This window comes from Ambystoma mexicanum, chromosome 1q (assembly GCF_040938575.1).
Source record: "Ambystoma mexicanum isolate Mex_15411 chromosome 1q, UKY_AmexF1_1, whole genome shotgun sequence".
In the NCBI taxonomy this organism is placed as follows: domain Eukaryota; kingdom Metazoa; phylum Chordata; class Amphibia; order Caudata; family Ambystomatidae; genus Ambystoma; species Ambystoma mexicanum.
The window spans coordinates 319,496,041-319,517,260 of record NC_090922.1 but is presented as its reverse complement, the minus strand read 5'-3'; the positions used below and the strand labels follow the sequence as shown (position 1 = coordinate 319,517,260).

General features: G+C 46.6%; 1 protein-coding gene across 3 annotated transcripts in view; it reads left to right on the top strand.

The window, feature by feature from the left end:
- Nucleotides 1-21,220, top strand: part of CEP89 (centrosomal protein 89) — a 1,655,177-nt gene that overhangs the window by 403,641 nt on the left and 1,230,316 nt on the right. The window lies entirely within an intron of this gene.

Below are 21,220 nucleotides of genomic sequence, written 5' to 3'. Positions count from 1 at the left end.
ATAGGCAAAGGAGGAGGAGTAGCCTTCATCGCCAAAACATCCCTTGGCCTCAGATTAACTCCACCGCCTAGCTTCCGGTCTGCAGAACTTCTGTCAGCCAAGCTTCAACTCTCAGCTACTCAAACCGTACTATTACTCCTCTACAAACCCCCAGACCCCATCACCACATTCGAGGAAGAGATATCTGACCTCCTGACCACCAACACCAAAACAGGATCGCAAATCATCCTCCTTGGCGACCTCAACCTCGGCCTCGGTGACCCAAACGATGCCAATGCACTCTCCCTGGAAAGCACCATCTCCCAACTAGGGTTCAAGCTCAGAATCACAGACCCCACACACAACAAAGGCAGGACCCTGGACTGGCTAGCGGATCTCAACTGCTCTACGACCATCACAAAAAACGAGCAAACTGCATGGTCTGACCACCACGCCATCTCCTTCTCCATCCAAAGGAAACCACAACCAAACACTCCTACCCCCATCATCCCCCAAGCCCTCAGCAGAAATAACCGCAACATTACCTTACAAAACCTCAGCCCACTCTTAGACAACATCCTTACCCCCACAAACTATGTCAACCTAGATGCAGAGAAACTTGCTGACCTATACAACAAAACACTTGAATCAGCAGTTGACACCATCGCCCCACTCAAACTCACCAAAGCCAAACCCGGCAGCCCACATGAACAAATGGTTCACACCAGAGCTAAAAATCCTCCGAAACTCCAAACGAGCCGCAGAAGCCACCTGGAGAAAAACGCCCAACCCCTCCAACAAAACACAACTCTTAATAGCAGCCACCACCTACAAAACTGCCATCCTCAAGGCCAAAAAAGAGACATATGACTACAGAATTGAGAGCGCCAAATCCAAAACAAAAGAGCTTTTCAATATCCTCAGAGAACTCGAATCCCCCCCCCCACTCTGGCAGAAACCTGCGTGAAAGATGCAGACTGGTGTGAGAGGATTCAAAAAGCACTAGCAGACAAAATCACCATGTTACAATCCAAAATCGAACAGAAAAAGCTTAACCTAACCAAAAAAACAAACCATCTACCGTCCACTACTCCCAAAACACCTACCTGCCCCCCCTTCTCCTTCTCACCAGTATCCACTAAAGAAGTAGAAAGCATCATTAAGGGCCTCATACCCTCTAGATGCCAATGGGACTCATGCCCAGCTCCCATCATCCAGGAAGGCGCCAACATGCTGGCCCCCTTCATAACAGCCCTTATCAACGCATCCTTCAAATCAAGCTCAGTGCCTAGCACCCTCAAGGAGGCCTGGGTCATGCCACTGCTAAAAAAAAACCTAGTCTAGACCCCAATAACCCAACCAACTACAGGCCAATCACCACCGTGTGGCCTACCTGCAAATACAGAAGCACCTGGAAGACAACAACCTCCTGGGTCTCAGACAATCTGGTTTCAGGCCAAGGCATGGAACAGAGTCAGCCCTACTGGACCTAAAAATCCAGATGGCCGAGGCAAAGGACAAGGGTAATATAGCCATTCTCTTGTTACTAGATCTATCAGCAGCCTTCGACCTCGTCGACCATCAAATCCTCATGGAACATCTGATGACGTCGGCGGCCTTCTCTAATCAGGCGACTGCCTGGATCCAGTCCTTCGTAACCAACCGAACCACCCGGGTCTTCTCCCCGGGGGCCTCAGCACTCCCTGTCCCCATCACATGCGGCGTCCCTCAAGGCTCGTGCGTCTCGCCGACCCTATACAATATCTTCACGAAGCTATTGTTTGACCGCCTAGACAACCTGGGTGTCACATACACAAACTATGCTGACGACACCCAGGTTCTCATCACCCTATCAGGGTGCTATGATGAGGACTCCACCAGAATCAACAATCTATACTTGTGGATCCAAGCCTGGATGGCAGAGCACGGGCTATGCCTCAACGATGAGAAAACTGAGCTCCTTCTTGTCGGCTCCCAACCACGGCTAAACAAACTAGACCCTCGTTACGCGTCCATCAACATAGACGGTAACCAAATCACAATTGCCAAAGAAATTAAAACCCTTGGGGTTTATCTAGACTCCACTCTCTCGCTCAAAAGACAGGTAAATGCCACAGCCTCATCCACAGCTTACACAAATAAGCTTATCAACGCCTGCAAACCCTTCCTTTCTGCCTCCAGCTGCATTACGCTAGCCAGAGCACTAGTGCTCTCAAAAATTGACTACTGCAATACACTCATTCTCGGCACGTCAGAACGCAACCTGAACAAACTACAGGTGCTTCAAAATAATGCCCTCAGAGCTGCCCTCAGTATCCCAGGACACGCCCACATCTCCAGCATCAGGCAAGATGCTCACTGGCTTCCGGTACGAGACAGAATCACCCTCAGATCCCTCGTCATTGTCCATAAATGCCGCTCCAATGATGCACCCAAATACCTGGCAGACAAGTTCCACAACTACACCTCAACTAGACCAACCAGAACGCCATACTCACACTGCCTCTCCGTTCCCAAATTTGCCCTAAAAAAAGCCGGCTGCGCCAGCTTCCCGGTCCTAGCTGCCAAACTATGGAACGCTATGCCGCTAACTCTCAGAACAGAACCCTCCTTTTGGACTTTTAGAGCAAAAACTAAAACTTGGCTTTCCAACAGAAACTCTGCCTAATGTACTTCCTCTCTGCATGTCCCTGTCGACCAGCCTGTAACCTGGTCTTCCATAACCTGGTCTCCCACACTTATTGCTGTTATTTCACAGTCTTGTATTATTGTATATTGTATATTCCTGCCATGTTGTAACTGCATCCAAGTCTTGCCATGTTGTAATTGCATCTAAGTCTCCGGCGCCCAGTTACCCCAGGGTTCGGCGCGCGGTATCAATAAAGAAACTAAACTAAACTTCTGAAGACGGTTTTTGTGCTGTGCACTGAGTAGACGTCGGGAATGGATGGTCCCTCCACTCCAGGGGTTGTAGCACCTTTGCAGGCCTACTGAAGATCACAAGCAAGACAAGGCTCTACGGGGACTGCAGCAGAAGTTGGTTGCCAGGCCTCCTTCAGTCAGGTTTGGGGTTTCTTTGCGGGTCTTCTCAGCTGGACAGGATACTTGGCTCCTTCAGGTTCTTCCAGGATCTCTGAGAAATGCATGCCGGGGTCCTCTTCTTATCCTAAAAGCCAGGTAGGAGTTGAAACTCCCACTAGCCATATAGCAGAACTAGCCCACACACACACACCCCACAGTGGTCCAATCAGGACCACTGGCGGGAACACTCATGCATACCACTCAGACACACAGAAACCAGTATGTGGTTTAGGGTCTCACGACCCATTCCACATCCTGCCTGTCAGATGCACAAAGCCCTCCAGTAGCCTGCCAAAAGCTAGGCCTTATAAGGATCTTCCTGGACTCTGAGGCTAGGAAGAAGGCTAAACAATAAGATGCAAAAAGAATGGGCGAAAAACCTTGTGGCACGGCCATAGTTGACCAGTAGCCACAGTCAGTAGCCAAATGCAGTAAACCTAAAACGAAATTCCCCAAAAAGTGGGAAAAAGCCACTGCTGCCACCAGCCCATCTTTTAAGCACATCTATAGTAACCGAAAAATCCTTTGATTGTTAGTCTAGGGCAAAACAAAAATGCTCCCCATTGCACTGCAGTGTAAGCTCTTTGTGCAATGATAAAAAGGTTACCACAAGTGATACAAAAGTAACCACAAGTTGCAACATAGTAACACGACTAAGGGAAACACTGTTTCCCAGTACTGATAGCCTTAAGAACATACCAGTTACCCCATAACATGTGAGCAAAGGCCAGTGCAGGTTAAGGCTTCACTGTACTGCAAAAAGTACAGGTCAGGATCAAAAATAAAAGCATGAAAGTTTGGCGGTTCTATAAGATGGAAGGAAAGGTGCAGTAAAGAGAATCTTTCCTAACAGTCAGGTCTCCTTGTGTCTGGGTAGCTGTCAGGATCTCTTGCTTGGTTGTGAAGAAATGGATCCGTGTGATGACATCCGGGGGTCTGTCTGAGGGCCGGCCTCCTCGAGTGCGCAGTCTATAGGTACGGTCTAGAATCAGCATCGCCGTCTCCATGTGTGGCAGGAGGGTCTGAACTGTCCCCTAATATAGTCTGGTAGGGCCTAGTCTGTAATTACGGCTGGTACCCCTTTAATCTGCAAGTTGATTCTGCGGGCCCTGTTCTCCAAATCTTCCTGTTTACTCGCCATTTTTTCACTTATCCCCTTCAATGCAAGGACCCTGTGCTGGAGTTCAGCTACTAGCGTGGATTGGTCTGTTGCCTTATCTTCCACCTCGCCAAGCCTTTGTTCCGCTTCCAGGACCCGTTGATCCAAATGATGACCCGTTGATTAGTCCCGCCATGCAACTTCGGAACTCAGTTTTAACCTCAGACATAAATGACAGCAGGTCTTGCTTTGTGGCTAACTGTCCAGGGGTATGATCTGTTGATTGGTTGGGGGGGTTTGCAGCCGCCATTTTCTTAGATTCTTGTGGGGTTGCAGCATAGTGGAGCTATCTGCATTCTTTTTGGGCCTTTGCTGTTTCGACATGCTCCCTGTTTATTTGGGACCTGTTACGGTCCCCCTGGAGTGGCATAGTCGGCCAATTGCGATCGTAGATTGTTTCAGGAACTCGTGCGGGTGGGGGGTTCCTGAATGGAGGGGGGCCCGTGTTGATGACTGCTTATCAGTAGGATCTGTCCCCATGTAGTGGCCTGAACTTCTGTCCTTTACCTCCTGCCGGCGTTATCGTGGTTGCCACACTGCGAGCTACTAGGGGTCTCTGAGTCTTTATAAGCTGTACGCTGCACCCCTGGGATTGCTTGTCCCTCACTGGTCAAGCTCGCACCTCCACTTGCTGTTTGAGAGCCCAATGGTTTAACACAAAAAAGGCACAACACATCTGTAAATGAGTACTCTGCAACACACTTCTCAGTCACCCTTTGGTCATAGGAGGAACTAAAAACTACATCCATTGAGAAGGACACAAGGATAGGATGATTTTTTTTTTTATCTGAAGCTGCCTATTGATTAACTAATACTAGGAAGCGCTGATTTATTTATTGCATTTGTTGTACGCCCAAACCCTAAGGTATCACGGCGTAATTATACAGAAGTAATTGGTAAAAATCTTGGACGTTGTAGGTACATAGTGGTTACACATAGTCAAGGTTTGAGTTACAGGTACAATACAGTGAAGATAGTGTCATAAGTAATATAAGCAAAGGAAACATGTAATAAAATAACTGTTACAATGTGAAGGATCTGGACGCAGGTTTATTCCTTAGGTATGGGTCTTAATTGCAGTGGAAAGGTCATGGAGTGTAAGTGGTGTAGCAGTCACTGGAGTTGACTGCAGGAGAGTTGAGAGTTGGGCAATGGCGGGCTGATATGGAGCTGGGTGTCTGTAGCAATTTAATATTTGTTAAATAGGCAAGCTTTGAGAAGTTTCTTAAATTTAATTAGTGAAGGCTCATTACTGATGTGGTTTGGAAGGGAGTTCCAGATTCTGGGTGCTGCTATTGGGAAGCTGGAGGGCCTGTTGTCGAATTCTTGAATCTCGGGATGTGTAGGAGTGTGTTGCTGTTGGATCTAAGTGTTCTGGTAGTGATTTTGCGGTTGATACTTTTGTTGAGATAGTTGGGTGCATTACTTGTGACACATTTATGTGTGAGTGTAAGGGTTTTGTGGAGAATCCTCGCTTGAATAGGAAGCCAGTGTGCCTCTCTTCTATGTTGAGATATGTGTTCACTCTTTTTTTTTATACCTATAGCTGCTCTTAGTGCTTTATTCTGCAGTAGTTGCAATGTATTTAGTTTTTTTTAGAGGTGCCTAGTAGTAGTATATTGCAGTAATCAATCTTGGCAAGTATGAGGGCTCTGGCGAGAATGATGCAGTTTTGTTGTGAAAGGAAAGGTCGACTCAGTGCAATGAGTTTGGCAGCGTATGCATTAGATGATGATAGGGCACTGATGTGTTTACTCATAATGAGACTAGAGTCCAAGTAAACACCTAGCATTTTTACTTGGCTGGAGATAGGGATGATGGTGCCGTCAATGACTATGGCTGTGTATTGAGGGTGAAGTTTAGTTAGTTTTGTTGGAGCGCCTACTATCAGAATTTCTGTTTTTTTCCCCATTTAAACAGAGGCTGTTTGCTGCCATCCAATTTTGGATGATGGAGTAGATTTTATTCACTACAATGGTATCCTGTTCGAGGTTGTTCTGATGTGTCGCTTATTTAAAAGTAGATAGGACAAGAATGAAAAAGACCTAATCAACTTATCAGCTAGGTAGCTATCGTCTCACTCTCATGGTGAGAAAGATACCAAACATTCCCTCCTAGACCACTCTTTCAATCAGGTCAGTTTAAAAAAAAAAGGAAGAAAGCATGAGAAACATCTATGGTATACAGCCAGCAGTCTAATTCAAGGTACACATTTTGTTATTGTCCTATAGACTTACTGAATTTTCCTAGGCTCTCTCTAATTAAATATTAGTGGTTTTTGTTACAACAATAGCCACAATTTGCTAAGAATGAAGACACTGGGCCTCATTACGACTTTGGTGGTAGCCCTGCTGGTATTTACCGGAAGGCTGCCGCCAGGGTGCATGAATTTACCAGCGCCCAGCAATGGGGACGTACCGGGGCATTACAGCCCCGGTGGATCTGGTACATCCCGATTGCCGGGTGCCGGTAATTATTACTCCCCATTCCCATTTGCGTCCCATTGAACTTAATGGAATGGGGAGGCCGGATGCACCAGCACCATTCATAAATGGTGCCGGTCCGCCTGCCAGGTCAGATCTGGCAGGCCGAAAGGCAACCATGAGCAGAATTCGTAGTTTGCGGGTCCGGTAACAACGGTACCGGCAAGCTTACCGGTACGGTTGTTACCGGACCTGCAAACTTATTATGAGGCCCACTGACTCAACTAATTGCAGATGAATATTATTAGTCAACAAGAAGCTGAGAGTAAAGGCTGCTCTGGCTAGATAAAGATATTAGACTCCTAGATGCAGCGACTGCTGTCAACCGGTTTCAGTGGTATAATGTGATGAAACCACTTTCTTCAGGACAGTCTTCACAATATTATCCAGTGACTCATATCACTGAATAACCAGGGAGGTGATGGATAAAATATACATTATCACACCTCTCTCGCTATGAATGAGAGAAGCTCGATGTGCAAACCTACAAAACACAAAATAACGCAGGTTCACGACTCAGTTCAGCCCTAAACGAATTAGCAAAGGAGCATGCACATAGTTTTAGCATTTCCTCAAGGCACAACATATTAAAAACACACACCAGAACCCTACCACCCAGTGGCAATTCAGTAGATTTTATAATTTTGTATTTAGCAGGGTATTGTTATAACATCAGCGCAGACATTTTCGACTGACCGGAGTCATTCCGTGGATATTGCCATGGATTTCCTAGCGGATCTGCCTCCATCCAAGGGCCAAATTGTTGTTATGGAGACTGTGGACTGTCTAAGCAAGCAGGCTCATTTTTCACCTTTACCTGCGCTCCCTACAGCTGATGTGATTGCTCAAATCTTCTTAAGGGACATTTTCCATCTTCATGGTCTTCTGACTTCCACCATATCGGATCGGGGTACTCAATACACCGGTCGATTCTGGTCTGCTTTATGCAATTTTTGGGCGTCACTCGCAATCTCTCTTCAGGGTACCACCCAAAATACAATGGTTGTACTGAGCGACTGAACCAGACCGTCCAGCAGAATGTGTTGTTTCTCTTCTGCCAACTAGGATAGTTAGTTTGAACTGCTTCCGATAGCCGGATTCGCCTACAACAGCATGCACAGCTGTGTGCAAGGAAGCCCTTCTTTCTACACATTTGGGTACCATCCTTGTGCCTTTCCCTTGAATATCCCCTCTGAGGCAGCTGTTCCATCTGCACAGGCTCACATTGAAAAGCTTTGCCAGTGCCATGCTACAGCTAAGGGGACATTGCAAGTCATGCGCTCATTAATGAAAACGAGTGCTGAGACCGGTCGTACTCAAGAACCTACTTACTCAATTGGTGATGGTTTGGTTGTCAGCCCCTAGAGGGGCATTCTAGAGAATATAGATAAACCTGGGCAGCGTTAGCATTTTGAACGCTGCCCTCCCAAGTAGGATCAACGGGAGGGACTTCCAGTGTTTGACGTCCTGGACGAAGCGCTTAGTGATAGGGCAGAGATTGCACAAAGAGATCTCCTTGTGGTCTGTGCCAATAAATATACCTAATTATTAAAAACCAGTTTGTTCTATTTGGTATTGGTAGTTGGGAGGGATAGCCTGAATGTGTCTCAGAGTGTAAAGAGGACAGATGTGTGCCAGTTCACCCTACCCAAGTCCACTAAATGTTTCATATTCCTGTAGTTGTTTCATTACAATTGGACAGGAGTGAACCAGGTTCCACAAGTATATCAACGTATGAGACACGGTCCTCCCACCCATTTGAAAATTGAAAACCTACCCAGGTCAGGTCTGTTCTGTTGCGTTGCTAGAGGCTCAATGGCTAACGTAAACAATAGGAGGAAAAGTGGGCACCCCTGTCTAGTACCACAACCCAGTAGAAAATGTCTGGAGGTCCTACCGTTCACACAGACTTTTGCAATTGGAGCTTCATACAGCAAGCAAACCCATCGGATTAAGTTCTCCCCAAACCCCATGCATCCCATGATCTCCCATATCCTACCCCACACCACAGAATCAAACGCCTTCTCAAAGTCTATCGAGATAAGTGCCAGCGGTTCCTGAAGGGTAGAGACACGTTCAATAGCCAGGTGTAATCACTGGATGTTCATGCAGCCGGCATAAATCCACACTGATCCGCATGGATCAGTGATGCAATAACCAGTAGTAAGCAGTTTGCAAGCATTTTGTAGAGAACTTTGGCTTCCCCATTAATCAGGGAGATATGTCTGTAAGAAGCACATAGCTCAGGGGGTTTATCTTTTTGGGGAAGACCACGATACTGGCACGGCAGATATCTGGGGGTAGAGCCCCAGCATCTCTGCCGTGATGAAAGAGATCAAGTAGGGGAAGGGACCACCTGCACACTGAGTCGCTCCATACCACTATAGGGAAGCCATTTGGGCCCAGTGATTGCCAGAGTCGGGGAAATGGCATTCGCGATTTCATCCTCTGAAAAGTCTGCCTCCAAATCTGATTTCTGGAAGTGTCGGACATGGCAGAGAAAGGTCACACAACATGCTTGTGCTACTTGGCCCAATAGTCTTGTGGACCCCGGTATAACACTTGGTAATAGTCAGCAATGGCCTCTGCGAGTACCTTAATCCTCCCCAATCTTATCCCCTTCCCTGCTTGTTATTTCCTAACCTGCCCTCAACTATTCTTTCAAGCCATGCCAGCATTTTCGCCACCTTGTCCCCTGTTTGATAGATAGAACTCTGTGTTGTCCAATGGCCTATTGTGCGCTATCTAGGGAGATTTCCTGAAGAATTTCTCTTGTCACTAAATGTTACCACTGTGTCTCCGGAGAGCCTGTGCTCAGAAAATCCTCTTCCAGTCGTGCACCACATTGTCAGCGTCTATTTCTTATATGTGCACTTTTTTTTTAGCATAGATCCATTAAATCATTTCGATGCTATTTCAATACTCATCTCATGTTCCATCCAAACCTGCTCCATTCTCGGGTGTGGGGGGGTTTCTGCTTTGAGCTTTTACCCCACGCTGTGTTTTCTCTTGGGTTTCACATTCCTCAAGGTGTTCCATTTCATGCTGAGGGCAAACGTCCCTGAAGGCCACTGAATATAGCACCTGAGAATGTTAAAGTAAGGTTTGAGGCATCTCTCAGCCTGCTGACCAACATAGAAAGGAAGGTGAAATAGGTGACTGTGGTCCTCAAATTTGTAGCTGCCCTGCCACTGAACCTTAAGTGCTTGTCTCCATAAGCCTTAGCAGATTATGCTAATGTCCGAGTTTCCACACCGACCATTTCCCTCATCTGCCAACTCGCAGGTGCGTGCTATATATCTCATAGGGTAGAATGAGAGAGAGAGAGAGAGAGCGAGAGAGAGAGAGCATGGGGCGGATTGGTCCCGTCTGCAAAACGCCTGGGGTAGGGCTGCAGGTTGTTCTGCTTGTAAGGCCTACTCCCACCTTCTCCCAACTGACTCCCCTCTAAGATCTCCTACCACCTTACACTACACACAGAAACCCCCTCACAGAAAGCCACCACAGGCCTAGCGGTTAGCAACACTAAACAAGTCACAACTAGCTGTCCTCTTTATCCCTGTCGCATTCTCCGACATCCGCGGCTAACCAGACCGAAAGCGCTATAGTCTTTCAGATCTTGGGCTCTTCCCTTTAAATAACGTGCTCCGAAGTCTCTTCTGCCAAACCCTTAGAAAGCAGATTGATATTCAGGAACCGGGTACTTACAATTGAACCCATCAACACAACAGGTTTCGGATATATGCCTTTCCCACTGTTTTACTAATGTACACCACCTCCTTTTCTTTTATAGAGCCAAGCACAGCGAGGGCACCAATCGTGGCAGAAAGTTGCGCTGTACAAGACCACTTGCATTACAAGACTCCTGAGTTCTGCTTGATCAAGCAAGTGTCTTCTTGGTCCCTTCCACTTTGCAACCTAGCAATAGAGATTTGGGATTTGCATTTCAGCATTATTAGACCCTTCAAAATGCACACAAAGGATCAATAACAATGTCACAGCATACCATCTGAGCATACTGTTATGCATGAATGGACACTCATGACCACTGTGTCCCAGATGATCTTCCCACTATAGAGTCCTTCAAACCCCTTTGCTGCACACCAGAACACTGTCACAAACCTCCATCTAGGCTAGGCATTGCCACAATTCTTTTTGGAATGTTCTCCTCTTAAATTGGCTGAGCAAGGCATCTATGCATTCTTTCTGACTCTTCTGGTTCTGTAGATGTTGAGGTCATTGGTAAATTCTACTGATTATAGTCGTCCTAACCTGCCATTGCCTGGTCTTGTACTAACATCATCTACAACTCTGCAAAGGCAGGATCCTGGAACTCCCTCTGGAGATGGAGCAAACTCCTTACTCGGCAGAAAGTTTTGCATTCTCCACCTTCCCCACTTAGCTTGAGAACTTGGTTTTTGAAGTTAAGACGCCGACAGAGAACCTGTCAGTTATGTATGCAGTGATGAAAGCGACTATTCGAAAATAGTACAAGTGGCTTTTTTTTTGTTTTGCTACTTGATTTTTGCCAAGAAGGAATCTCATAGATTCCTGTAAAGCACTACCTTTTTGGCTATGTGAGAAACCAAAGGGTGTCTCACTTGCTAGTCCCTGAGGATTTCTTTCTCAGGAGGTCATGGCACGGCCATCGCCTTTGGATCTAGACCCTGGGGGTGGACCAGTGTGGGAGGGGTCACCTGGGTGAGGGATCTTCAGGGAGTTGGGGTGGGGCAACCGATGGTGAGAGGCGGTATCCCCCCCCTTTCCTGTGCCCATAGTCCATCCTATTTTATAGGATTCTCCAACGTTCCAAATACCCCCCCACCCCCTAACTTTTCTACACAAACACTGGGCCGAGGAAGAAGCCGACTGAGTAAAGAGGCTAACACTTACATATCTCATTATATATGTCCTGTAAATAAGGTTAGGCAAACTCAGGCACTTGACCTTAATCACATACATCTGATACCCATTAGCTCCCCCCACACGGATAAAAGGTGGAACATAGGGAAACACTCTTAGCAAGGTGAGACACAAGTAGGAGCAGTTTATCTGGGGTGAAGGCGAACCCACTGGAGCAGGACGACCGATCGAGGGACCAAAGCGAAGGGTAGGGAAACCCGGAAGGTCCCTGCAGGAGGTTGTTGCCTCCGGGAAACCATTGTGTGTCAAGGACACCCACAACCCTCCTGGGTGGATGCCATAGTTGGGGAGGCGAGGCCAAGCTTATGGGATAAACCTTGCCTCGTTAATCAAAGCTATAGGGACAAGAGAGGAATGCACACACCCGGTGAGTCAGTGAAACACAGGCCGGTAAACACAGGCCGGTTTGTGTCAAGGAAAGATTGAAGCCGCAACAGTGTATCTTACAATTGAAGGTTGCGCGCGTGCTGATGAGATGCGAAAGAAAGCAAACCAAGGGTGAACTTTAAAGTTGCCAATAACTGTGAAGCCAGTGATGCAGAGTAGCAGAGTGGTCCGGCGAAAGGAAGTAGCCCACTCGAAAGTCTCCACAAAATGTTTGATGTCTTGTTATAAAGTGGCAAGTGAACGAACTCTGAAATGCGCAATGGTAAAATTAATCCTGTCAAAAGGGGAAGTTAAAAGGGGATTGCTTTAAGAGAAAGATCTCTTTGAACTTTGCTGATTGTGTTATAGAACTACCAAGACCAAGAGTCACTGGGGCAAGTAAAATAAGGGAGAGCTGAAGTGAAAGTCGAAGTGGTCCTGCGGAGGTCTATGGGAAAAGCAATGCACACTCAAAAGTCTTCGGCATCAGTGAAAGGTCCGAGCCTGACTTAAGGAGGCCGGGAACATTAATACGCAAGGGGAAGGGAACCCCTAAAAAATGTGAATCAAGCTTGGGGAGGGGAACCCCTGCAAGTGCTGTGATTACGAGGTCCAATCCTGGCTGAGGGAGATCTACGTGGAATCAGGTACTTTATGTTGGGAGGTCCGAGCCCAACAGAGGGAGACCTACGTGAACTTTTGTTGAACTGTGAAAGAATTTTGGGAAAACTGGAATAAGTGACTTTAACGTGGAAGGCCAAGCAGGCCTCGACCCATGTTTTGAACTGCCTTTTTTGATAACCTGAGCCGGAGTGTCATCCTGTTTACGGGGGCCACCTTACTCCGTGCTGTCCAATGTGGGGAGGAGAGCTGACTCAGCCACCTTAAACCTATGTTATAACACTGACTTTCCTTTGAATACACATTCCCCTTTACACACTTTTTGTATAAGAGATAGGGCAGGCATTCGGTTTTGTTAGTATAGGCCATTTTGATGTAATATAGACTGTTTAGGACTGTGTTTTCTTTATTCTTTGATGGTAGAGACTACTCCCATCATAGCTATAGGGAAAAGTAGGAGTTTTTGCAAACCCCAAGAATTTAATAAAGGTTTTGAAACTAGTAGTTCTTGTGTCATTGTCATTCTTGTGATACCATGCCTCCCTTACAGCTATTACAGTATTCAGTGTTCTAAAAAAATGAGGAAAATGGGGAGTATTCCGGCTTCACAGTGAATTACACGAAATCTGAGGTTTTTCCGCTCCCCCCAACACGGCAAAGCCATGTTGCTTTTTCACTCTGAAATGGGCGCCTGGCAAAATTAAGTACCTGGAAGTTATAATGTCTAGGAGCAAGGACTCTCTTCTCTCCGATAACTACACTTCACAGGCAGTGTGTGCTCAGAGAAAACTGGACCTGTGGAGGACATGCACTTATCTCTGGCGGCGAGACTAGCCCTGGTGAAGATGATTCTGCTCCCTTAATTGCTATATCTTTTCACAGACATCCCCCTATCCCCCTATGGCCGGGAAAGGATTACTTTTTTTTTTATATACTTTTATTTACACAACATCTATTACAAAATCCAAGACAATCAGCGTATAAGAAATAAAACATGACAAATTACACTCTAAAGTTTTCAATACCATATTGTTGCTGCAAGTCCCTTGCGTTCATCCATTGACCATTTGTAAACAGATCAGCAACCCACCTCACCCCACCCAGAAACCAATCTGCCCAAAAGATCACCTTGCCATCTATTTTGATAGCGGGATTAAGTGTCATGATGCCTGCTCCCGGGGAGCCGGTTCAAGCCCTGCGTCCCCGAAAGCAGACATCCAGTCCCCAAGGAAGGACCCAGAAACCCCATATAGGGGCCCTTTGGACAGTGTCCTGGCACCATAGGCGCCAGGCTCATTATGGATGTGCTTGGGTGCACTTACCTGATGCAGACCATGCTACAGGATCCCTGCCTCCTTGAGGCCTGAAAGGAACTACTTTACCTGTGGGACTAATTTACCATCCAGGCGTGGTTGGGGAAGGATACATACCTGATTGGGGGAAGGATACATACCTGAACTTCTTCCAAGGCTATTTAAACCCCACCCGAACAGCCACACGTGCTTCGCGTTGTTCTGCATCTAGCAGCTGGACGCTCACCGTGTCTGCTCCTGCATCCTGACTTCTGCCACGCCTGCCAGCATCCTGGATCACCTGCAAAGGAAGAGAAGAAGAGAACAGAAGAAGGAAAAGTCCTTACCTGCTAAATACCGCATCCCGGAGACATCTCGCCGACAATCCTGAAAAGGAAGACTTTTATTTAAAAGCTCATCGCGTAGATCGCTGCAGCGCCGCATTCCACTCACCTTTACTGGGCGCCTCCATGTTCAGCAGCGATCATTTGGATTCGCAGTCACGCCCCAGTGCCTAGGGAGAAAAAGACCAGAACAAAAGGTGAGAGAGAGAAGGGAATAAGGAAAGCTAAATCTCCATGTTAAGACTTACCTGTTGATTCATTCCCTCTTCATTTCGGGTCCGCGCCGCATCCTGGCATTTCCGGAACCCGGCCCATAAGGGGGAAAAAGAGACATCAGCGTTAATGAGCGAATGAAAAGACATTACCAAAAAACGCTCATTAAAGACTTACCGGATTTCTACAAGGATTTCACCTCTCATCTCGGGTCGGTGCCTGTTCCCCGGCATTCCGTACCCCGGCCCCTATGGGGAAAAAGACACTAGCATTAGTACATTAATGCATGGACACAAGGGGAACCTCTTATCAAAAAAACTTACCTGGAAGCCAAGCAAGTTTGGTTCTCACCAATCCGAAAATCCAGTGAAGTAACGGGATACCAACGCGCCCCTGCATCAGAAGCAGGATGGAGAGCTTGTCCTTCCAGACCCTAAGGTGAGACGTTACGAGGAATCACAGCAGGGTTTCGAGGAGGGTGAGAGGGGAAAGTGGGAGGCTGATTGCATTACCCCGCAGACAGTTAATCCCCTATTTTCGCCTACAGAAGGATACTTCTGCGAGCCAGACAAGCCAGATTTGGGGGCCCGGTCCAGTCTGTCTTCCGAACCCTGCGCATCACCTTAGAAGAGGTCACAGCAGCGCGAACCAGCCCAGCGCCTCCGTGGGAGTCAGGTGAGCGTTACATTAAGCCACACCGAGCCACCGGGCTCCCTCAAAGCATCCACACCCAAATAACGACACAAACCCTTCCAGGCGCTCCTCATGCTATCCATCAACAAATCATGTCCACAACCCTTTCTGGAAACAGAAGTCAACACAGCTCTTGAAGTAAGAGGCCCATTAAAACTGGTTTCTGCCTCTACCCAAATATCCTGCAAATCCTCCACAAAAGGAACCAAAAATTCGGAAAAGAAAGCCAGGTGATAAGCCCTTAAATTCGGCACCCCAAGACCGCCCCTATGCAATGGCAGTTGTAACTTCCACAATTTCAACCTCGGGGGCTTCCTATCCCACAAGAACTCCTGCAGTAACCTGTCCAAATCTCTCCAAAACGTCTTAGGGAACATCAAAGGGACCATGCTCAATACATAATTAATCCTCGGGGCAGATACCATCTTTAAGGCATTCACCTTACCCCACAAAGAAAGATTCATAAGACTCCATCTCTCAAGATCGGTCCGCAAACCACTACACATGACCCGCGCATTTTCCTTAACCATGTCACCAATCTACGGAGTAAGCTAAACCCCCAAGTATAGCAATTTATCTGGACACCACCTGAAGCCCAAATCCACCACAAACCTCCTATCAACGGAAAGGATTACTTAGTCAAGTCACACAGTTCACTGTCTCAGTTCAGGGGTGTTCCATAAGAAATGGACAGAGCTGACACTGCCCTATACTTGGGCGGGGGGTTTCGCTGCCCCGCATTTACCAAATTATTGGTTAGCGGCACAGGCGCAGTTTGCATCCTATTTGTACGGGGTCGACGGGGCCCCGCCACATGCGCAACTGGACCACCTGGCTGCTCTAAGGAACTCATGGTGGCAACAGTAAAAACAGACACAAGTGATCAAAGTTCAAGGGTGTTTATTGAACAATGATTGCAGGGTGGAAAAACACCTAAACTAAACCTAAATCTGAGATGGGAGCAAGCGTCGACCATCAAATGAAAATAAGGCAGTCCTAGTAGCGTTGGGTCAAATAAAAGGGCCTACACTAAGAAATCTATTGCCAAACTTTACAACTAATACAGAAAGGGGTGTGGGATAGTTTTCAAGAAAAAGTGTTCACAAATAATATTTCAGGATGTGGTAGCCTTGATCTTCCTTCCCCACGTTTTGAAGATGAGGGTAAGGTGGGATTGTGGAGCACAGCACACACTCGAGCTTCCTTAGCAGGAGTAGACTGTTCTGTTCCAGTTTAGCAGAAGCCTCAATGGCCAAATCTCGTTTCCCTTGAAAGCCTCTTGCCTTCGAGGGCATGTGTCCAAATAACAACGTTCCTTCAACCAAATAAAAGTTTGTTTCCTGGTCTTACTTAGTGTGAGGGTTCTTCATCCCTGCGTCCCCCTCTTCCGGGCGCTGACCCCTGTTCCTCGTGGTGTTGGGTGATTGCTTTTCACCCCTTGGATCTCCCTCTTCCGGGCTTGGATCCTAAAACAGTTCCTTTTAATATCAAGGCCTTCAGGTGGTTGTGGTTTCCTGCTCCCGAGGGCCTGGTAGGTTTACCATGAAAAAAATGTACTAACAAACACAAAGTTCTATTTTACCTATTTCTCGGGTAATGGTTTCACCCCTGGGTCCCCCTCTTCTGGGCGCAGACCCACGCTCTGCTTTCAGCCTCCCTCAACCAGGTTCACTATGGCTTTTCTCAGGTTACGGATTCACCCCTGACTCCCCCTGTCCGGTCACAGACCCCTCTTTACTTGAAGCCTCCCTCCACTGGGATCACTTGGGCTTTTCCTTCTTTCACAAATCTTAATGTCTTTTTAAACAGTTACAGTGGACATCCCTCGGCCTGGTTTCACCCTGGTCAACACACTGTTTCTTGGGACTTTAGACGTGCCCCCTTCTCGTCAGCATCCCTCTTCCGGATTCACTCTTGCCAACTTCACATTGACATTTACTTGCAACGTTTGAACCACTTGGCATTCCTTTTTACTGGAGTCAAGGGCGGTACCACAGAAGCAGGAGTCTCCCTCGCTCGGGTTTATCGGCGTCGATACACTCCGTGTACCGTTGACATCTGTTGCAGCACACTTGGGCTATTTTCCTCGGTCTTATGTTTCTTTCAGCTCCACCTTTTATCCCTGTGGGGATAAGGCAGGGCAGTCAGGTGTGTGTGGTTTACCTCAATTGCCTGACTTTGCCTGTCCCTTGTATTGGAACATGTCAGTTAAATGGTGCTAGTGTTAGTCCGTTGTGCGAAAGTGTTAGTGTCGGTATATACTACATAGTAGGAGGGGGAAGAAGTCTTATAGGGAATTGTAACCTTTGTACCGGGAGGATTGGTAGTAAACTCTGAAGGGTGATTTTTGTAGGGTTCGTGGAGTGAACAGGAATAGTTGGCATCATGAAATTGGCACCTGAATAAGGGACTCCCGGGCTGGCTAGAGAGAACACCCTCATGTTTCTCACACTGCACGCGACTTACACCAGGACACTTCTGCTCAGCCTAACATATGACTGCTCATAAGACCCAGTACAGACCACAGTATTCGCATGGCGTGCCATATTTCCAAGGGTGAGGGTGGTGTATCCATACTAGAAGTGGTTGCCACTTTGGAATCTCCCCGGCCTCCCTCCCACATGGGATAACACCCTCTACACGCACTGGGAGAAGCTAGATACAGAACACTGGGGGACCTATTCCCTGAGGGCAGATTCCTCTCGCTACAAACCTGGAAACATGGCCATGGGGGTACCACTATGGAAATACTACAGTTTTACAGGCTGCAAGTGACGGCTAAAAAGTGGTGGGAGGGGTATCCACTGGAGCCCCCTGAGGATGAGTTCCTTAAGTTTATATCTAACTCTTACGGCTGCCGCAGCATGCTTTCATCACTATACACCATGATCATGAATAGAGCGGTGACCCAAGACTTAAGGGCATGCAACCAGTGGGCATTCGATATAGGGAAAGTTATCTCAGACGCCCAATAGACCAATATGTGTTCCTTGACTAGATCAGTGTCCCTGAACACTAGATTTAAATTGATTCAGTTCAAGGTACTTAATGGATTGTACTATAGCACCAACAAAATTGGTAAGATCTACCTGGGTTCAGAAAACAGATGCCCTAGATGCTGAGACATTGATACTGGCCACTGGCACATGTTTTGGGGGTGCTGCAAGCTATATGACTTTTGGGAGTCTGTGTTTTAAATAATGTCCGAGGTGGTGCAACGTCCATTGCAGCGCACCCCGATGAGTGCATTGTTCCGGGTGTAGGTTAATGTACTGGCTTAGGCCCTTCAACAATATGGGTTGTTTAATGGCAAAAATTAATATATTGATGAAGTGGAAAGACGCTGCACCCCCATAAGGCAGAGATTAGCTGAAAGACCTGACACGGGCTGAGGTCTGTGAGGAGATTTTTGTCAACATGTTGCCTACCACATCTAGGTTGAAGGACATTTGGGCCGAATTCTGGCAATATTTAGCATCGCTATAATATTGCTTGCATCTCTAGGAGGAAGGTGGGTCCTTGCACTTCACTGTGCTCTGTGTTACTGTACCTATGTTGTAAATGCTTTTCAAATAGAGATGACAGATGAAGTGCAGCACTGGCGTTGTAACTACTGTTCAAAATCTACATGGCATTTAAAGCCTATGGGGTCATAAATAATGGCCAAAATGGTATGTTTGCATCTTATGTAGAAGTTAGATTTGTGGAATGCTACTTACTACCTCCTTGTTCCCCAGTGGTAGCTCCTGGTCCCTGTGTAATGCTCGATACCCAGGAGCTGCTTTTAGCTCCTACTTATCCAATCTTAATTTCGATCGCTGCACTGTCTATTCCTTTGGTTCTATGATATGATGTGGCATTTATAACGCACCTGTACACAAGTGTTTCTAGGAGTGAATAAGTTTTGCAAGTTACAATTTGGTAATTTACTTCAGCAAAATTACTTGTATTTACCTTGTCTTTTTTTAATGTTTGTCCCCTCTCATTGCCCCGTTACCCATCACTACCACTCCCAACCCCCTCCACCCCCATATACCTGTTACCCTTAAAATACTATCTTTCAAATACATGGATACTCCCCTACCCCAATCGAAGTAATTTTGTCAAAGTAAAGCCTCACATAGTAATTTACTTCGGCACAAAAGGACACCATTCTTTTCTCTTTTTTTTTTTTTAAACTTTTATTTATTTAGCTTGCCAGCACAACATAGGCGTGCAACATGCAAGGCAAGCACAGTGTGATAACAGTTAAGGTGATACAGGCATACAGCGACTGCTTACAATTTGGTTGTACACTTCAAACACACATGTAGTGTGGGTGCGGGGCTGGAGAGACCGCAACTCAGGAGGGGGTACCAGGGCGAGAGAGGGTAGCAGCTGGGGATGATGTATCCGATGTCACACTCAATTCGGACATATAGGATCGGAATTTGAGCCAGACATCCCTGGGTCTTGAGTGTGGGGATTGTAATAGGGACCAGGTTTCCTCGGTGTTTGAGGCCCAAGTGACTGCCTTGAGCCACTGTGCATGGGTGGGGGGCGGAGGGGTTGGTCGGAGCCAGCAAAGTAGAATAGATCGCACTGCGAGTAGCATACAAAGGCCAGCCAGTTTTTTTGGAGTCCCGGCGAAGTTCGGGGAAATCGTGGAAGAGACATCTCATTGGACAAGGGTTGATGGGGTGCTCAAGGATAGATGACATAGTCGAGCACACCATACTCCAAAATACACCATTCTTTTCTTGACACAATAAAATCTGGAAGACAAAACCTTGAACTAGATGTGCTTTCTTTAGAGGAACCTTACATTGTATTCCATAGGAACAGGGCAGTACTTTGCATAGTACTCTTTCATCCCCCGACTTGCATACTTTGTGACTTCGAACTCAGTTCAGAGATCATTATTCCATTCTTCCACCCCAGACTGTAATGCTCCTTGGCTGAAAAAACTCTGCATAGATTGGATGTTTTGAGGGCGTTGAAATAACTACTATTTAGAACTGTAGATGATCGTTGTTTCCTCATAATGATCTTGCCCTTGGTAAGAAAACCAATAAGGTGACGGTAACCAGATGAATTGTGTCCATCTAATTCTCACAAGCTGCAAGGTGTTGCAATATCTCCAAGACTTCAAGCGCATTCCACCATAGCAAAGGCATTATCAGTTGCCTTTCAGTCTCGGAAATGTGTAGGGTAGCCACTTTGGCCACCCCATATTCTATTTGCAAGCATTCTTTTGAGGCTCCCTGCCGAAAGTGCACACCTGTTGGTTCAGAAGTTCTGCACAAACTGTTCACTTTTACCTGGGTTTCATGTGCCGTCAGCCTCTCCCGTAGCATACAATCTGTTATGTCTTGTTTTTAATCAGGCTTTGAAGGAGTAAGAGAATGACAAAGAAAGGAAAAATTCCCATGAGCATATCCCATAATCCAACCGTCCACAGTGTAGCCGAAAACCTTGTAGTTGTTGAACAGATGGAGATGGTTAGATTATCTATTTATCCGACCCTTTGCAAAGGGGGAAGCTCAACATAGAGCCCATTCTAAAAGTTGTATGTGTCTGGGGTTTGACGTCCTTTTGCCGACAGTAGTTTTTTCAATGGAATTTTTACCAAAAAATACCATTGAAAGAACTCATTGAAATGTATATGAGGGTGGGTAAGGGGTTATATGGGGTAGGGAGGGGTGGGGTTAATGACATGGGGGAAAGGTGGGGCTTAGGGGCAGACCCACACATTTAAAAAAGGAAAGAAAAGGTGTTTTGATGGATTTTTTTCAGTAAATAAATCCATTAAAAAAACTACTGACAGTAAAAAGACATAGAACCGTATTCGGGCCTGTATGGTAGTGGAGGCATTACCCGGGTTATGAAAGAGGGAGAGTGCCGGAATCCCTATGCAGATACATTTACCTATTTCAGTCACTTATTTCATATGGCCTTAAGCTTTTCCACCTTTATTCCCAAAAGCATTTACTGTTTATAGAGCATTGGAGGTTTGCATTTGTTAATGACCTCTTCCTTATTCAACCGTTATTTCAAACCTTTCCCAACAAGCAATTTTTTACGAAT